The following is a 5,241-nucleotide window of genomic DNA, read 5'->3' as shown; positions in this document are numbered from 1 at the left end:
GAGAAAAGTTGGGAATGAGGAATTTAAAGTAATTCTGAAACTTAAGAGCGAGGACGGTCAGGAGAAAATCAGCCCAATTGGGGTGTCAAAAGAAATTAAAAAGAAAATAGGAGATGTTGAAATGGTGAAGATTTTGAGAGACGGAAGCCTTTTGATAGAATGTAAGGATATAGAGCAAAAGAATAAAGCCTTCAATGTGGATAACATATGTAAAAGAGTGGTGCTGGAGAAAAAAATGTTGGGAGAAAATATAAAAACTAGAGGAGTGATATATGGGATCCCTCTAGATGAGGATCTAGAAAAACTTAAGAAAAATATAGTTGGAGCAAAGGTGACTAATATGAAAAGGCTGTCAAGAACTGTGGATGGGAAGAGAGTGGGGAGTCAGTCCATTCTAATGGAGTTTGAGGGAAAAGAGCTGCCAATGAGCATAAAAATAGGATATATAAGCTTCCAAGTCAGACCTTATGTACCTCCACCACTTCGGTGCTATAAATGCCAAAGGTACGGACACATTGCGGCAGTATGTAAAGGAAAGCAGAGATGTCCAAAATGTGGGGAAGATCATAAATTTGAAGAATGTAAGGAAGATGTAGAAGAGAAATGTTGTAACTGTGGGGGAAAGCATAGAGTCACGTTCGGAGGGTGTGAGGTCAGGAAGAGGGCTAAAGAGGTTGTGCAGATAAAAACTAAAAATATTAGCTATGCAGAAGCTGTTAAAAGTGTGAAGGAACAGGAAAAAAGAGGGGTCGAGCAAACGGGGAACCAAACAAAACAGCAAACTAAAGTAATACCAGAAGATAAAGTCATTTACTCACTGGAAAATCTAGTCCTTTTTATAGCATGTTATCAACTGTACTGTTCAAGCTAAGAACAAAACAGAGAAGATTAAAATAGTGAAAGGAGCCGAAAAATTCTTGGGATTCAAGGAAGGATCATGGGAAGAAATAAATAAAAAGTTAGAGGAGGATAAGAAGTCGGGAACAGCAGGTGAAAGTAGTTTATGCTAATACTTCAATGGAATGCTAGAAGCCTGATAGCTAATGGACAAGAATTTAAAGGTTATATTGAAGATCTTGAAAGCGAACCGGATGTAATATGTGTGCAGGAAACGTGGTTAAAAGCAAAATTAGATTTTGTGATTAGGGGTTATGTTAGTGTAAGAAGAGATCGTGAAGAAGGAGGGGGAGGAGGATGTGGAATATTTATAAAACAAGGGGTACAATATCAGGTTGTAGGAAAAGGGAAAGAGCTAGAATTCATAGTAATTGAGGTATGGGAGCAGGGACGTAAATTTAAAATAATAAATTTCTATAATCCATGTAAATCATTATCGGTTGAAATAATGGGGGAACTATTAGATTATTTGGAGGGGAGAGTAATCTGGTGTGGGGATTTCAATGCAAAAAGTACAATGTGGGGTAATAGTAATGATAAAAATGGGCAGATTATAGAAGAAGTAATTGAATTGAAAAATTTGGTATGTATCAATGGGAGAAGCGGAACAAGAATCAATGTTAAAACGGGGACGGAATCAACTATAGATATAACAATAGTATCGAATGATATTGCTGGTATCTGTGAGTGGTCAGTTGATAAAGAAAATACAGTAGGCAGTGATCATTATCCTATAACTATAAGGGTAGGAATATTAGGAAATAAATATAAAAATAGAGGGGAAAGATTGAACTTTAATAAGGCAGATTGGAGTAAGTTTAGGTATTTAAGTGAAATGTATTTAAATAAGGTAGATTTTAATATGAATATAAATGAAGTAAATGAGAGTATATCAAAGATAATAATGGAAGCTGCAGAAAATTCTATAAAAAAGTCAGGGAGTAATAATGATAAGAAAAAGGTGCCATGGTGGACTAGTGAGTGTAAAGATGCAATTAAATTAAGAAATAAAGCCTTGAAGGTATTAAAACGTAACCCAATTTATTTGAACTTAATTGAGTATAAAAGGAAGCAAGCACTAGTAAGGAGGATTATAAAGACAGCTAAGAGAGATTATTGGAGAAATTTTTGTAGTACAATAGGAAGAGATACAAAAATTGAGAAGATTTGGAAAATAATTAAAAAAATGAATGGAGTTAAAAGAGAATTTGATTATCCTGTATTAAAAGTTGAGAATGAGGATATAATTAGGGATGAGGATAAAGCTGAGGTATTGGCTAAAGTATTTAGTAAGATACATAGTACAAATAATGTTAGCGAGGAGGGAAGAAAAGGAAGAGAATGTACTGTCCTTAAGTATAAAAATTTAATGGAGAGTGAGGAAGATACAAATAATTTTTTGAACGTGGAGTTTACCAAAGTGGAATTAAATAAAGTGCTTAAAAATACCAAAAACACGGCGCCAGGTAAAGATAAAATTTGGTATAGAATGATAAACCAACTAAGTGAGAAGTCAAAAATGATAATATTGACATTGTTTAATAAAATATGGGAGGAGGGGAAATTGCCAGAGTTATGGAAGGAATCTCTTATTGTACCAATAGCTAAACCAGGAAAAGATCATTCAAAACCAGAAAGTTATAGGCCAATAGCATTAACTTCAAATTTATGCAAGATAATGGAAAAAATGATTAATAGTAGATTAGTGTATTATTTGAATAAAAAGGGATATATCTCTAATTATCAAAGTGGTTTTCGGAAAGGTAGGAGTACTAATGACGCAATGTTATGCTTAGAGCATGAAGTAAGAAGAGCACAAGTAAACAAGGAAAGTGTAGTGGCAGTATTTTTTGATATTGAAAAAGCGTATGATATGATGTGGGTAGAGGGTTTATTAATTAAATTATACAAATTAGGGATACAAGGGAAAATATATGAATGGATTAAAGACTTTTTAACAAACAGAAAATTACAAGTAAGAATAGGGGAGGTAGTTTCAGATAAATATGTAGTGGAAAATGGCACACCGCAGGGGAGTATAATAAGTCCATTATTGTTTTCGATTATGATAAATGACATATTTGTAGATATTGGAAAGGACATGGGCTGTTCACTCTTTGCAGATGATGGAGCTATTTGGAAAAGAGGAAAAAATGTGGAGTTTATAGTTAAAAAAAATGCAACAGGCTATTATTAATATAGAGTTGTGGGCAAGGCAATGGGGATTCAAATTCTCAGTGGACAAAACGAAGGTAATTATATTTTCAAAAAAAACAAAAAAAACAAAGATAATAGATTTAAAATTATATAATCAAAAAAATCGAACAGGTAAAGAGTATAAAATTCTTAGGTTTGTGGTTTGATGAAAAATTAAAGTGGAATATTCACATCCAAAAGATTGTCGATAAATGTAAGAGAAAGTTGAATATATTAAGATGTTTGGTGGGTAATGATTGGGGAGCAGAGAGACAATCGTTACAGCAGATATATATGGGGATAATTAGATCTGACATTGATTATGGATGCTTAGTGTACAGTTCAGCAGCCAAAACTCATTTGGATAAATTAGACAGTATTCAACATCAAGCACTAAGATTATGTACTGGAGCATTCAGAACAACACCAACGGCAGCATTAGAAGTAGAAACGGGGGAAATGCCACTAGATTTAAGGAGGACTAAATTAGGAATTAATTACTGGTTAAATTTGATGGGCAATAAGGAAGGACATCCAACTCAGGAAATTCTAAAACCATGTTGGGAAAAAGAAAAGAAAGAGATGAGAAGTTATGGATGGAAAATTGAAAAGGACTTAAAGGAACTAAAAGTGGACACTTTAGAAATTAGTCAATCAGATCCAATATCAGTTATACCACCCTGGATTCTACCAGAAACTATAGTAGATTTATCAATAATGGCAAAGAAACAGGAAAAATCACATGTAATAGGTTTGCAGTGCAATTGCATTTAAATAGTTATTATGGACATGTTCAAATTTATACAGATGCATCAAAAATTGACGGAAGAATAGGAATAGCATTTACAATCCCAGAATTCAATGTGAATATAGGGAAGCGAGTCACGGATAGGTTATCAATATATACAGGAGAATTGTTAGCAATACTTTTGGCATTACAATGGATAGAGGATGTAAAACCATTGAAAGCAATAATTTGCTCAGATTCAAGTTCAGCTTTGATAAGTATAAAATATAATAACTCAGATAGTAGGATGGATATCTTATTAGAAATATATCATACTCTGTTTAGAATACAAAATATGGGGTTAGTAGTGATATTTGTGTGGGTTCCAGCACATATAGGGTTAGTAGGAAATGAGAAGGCTGATAAAACGGCAAAGAAGGCAACACATAATCCTATTAGTTTCACAGTTAGGATGAGTAACTCTGAAGGGAAAAGTAAAGTCAAAGAAGAACTGAAGAAAATATGGCAGAGAAGGTGGGACGAAGGATTAACAGGAAGGTGGTTTTATAAAATTCAGAAGGCTGTGGGAAGGAAAAGAAGAGGAAGAAGAAGTAGGAAGGAGGAAAGAATAATAACAAGGTTAAGGTTCGGTCATACAGGGCTTAATTATTCGCTTTTTAAAATACAGAAGCATAAAAATGGAAAATGTGAGTATTGTGAGAAGTTTGAAACAATAGAACATGTTATTTTAGAGTGTTGTAAATATGAAGAAGAGAGAAGATGCATGTTGAAAGAGTGCGAAGGTAGTAAAGAAAAGTTTAATTTAATAGAATTTGTGAGGAGAGATCTGGGAAGTAGACATATTCAAATAGTTATTCGGTATCTTAAAAAAACAAAGTTATTCCATAGAATCTGAGTAGAGAAAGATATATAACTATATGCAAGTTAGGTTATATAAGTAAGTGTGTATGTTTAATCAGGAATTAATTGAGGGATTAGGTAGAAAATGAAAGTATATAGACCATTTCGAACCACACTCCATACCGGTAAGTGGCGGTAATGCTACTTAAAGTTTTTTGCCAACCGCCAATAAAAACCAAGAAGAAGAAGAAAGTAAACTCTGGAGTTGGTCCTGTTCTGGGCTGGTTCCGATCTTCTGATTGGGTAGTGTTGTAGTGGCGGGCTGCCAGTAGAAGTAGACTGATGTTAAGGTCCACTGGAACGGAGTCCCACAGGCTTGCAATTAAAAGATAAAGGTTAGTAGATGCAGGGGGAAAAAAGACTAATTGGGGAAATGAATCTGTGGGAATCAGATTCAGGGGTAAGGATAAGTCCGTGATACAAAATGAGCTTGACCTTTAATCCGTGATCCATAAAACAGTCAGAAGGGAAAGGCAGAGTTCATACCGTGAAGTCAGTTG

General features: G+C 34.2%; 1 protein-coding gene across 1 annotated transcript in view; it reads right to left on the bottom strand.

The window, feature by feature from the left end:
* LOC119426839 (gamma-aminobutyric acid receptor subunit rho-3-like) overlaps nt 1-5,241 on the bottom strand; it is a 32,905-nt gene that overhangs the window by 11,149 nt on the left and 16,515 nt on the right. The window lies entirely within an intron of this gene.

This window comes from Nematolebias whitei, chromosome 20, assembly GCF_014905685.2.
Source record: "Nematolebias whitei isolate Nwh7 chromosome 20, NemWhi1, whole genome shotgun sequence".
Lineage (NCBI taxonomy): Eukaryota > Metazoa > Chordata > Actinopteri > Cyprinodontiformes > Rivulidae > Nematolebias > Nematolebias whitei.
Note: the sequence above shows the minus strand (reverse complement) of the source record. Positions and strands in the feature narration are given on the sequence as shown.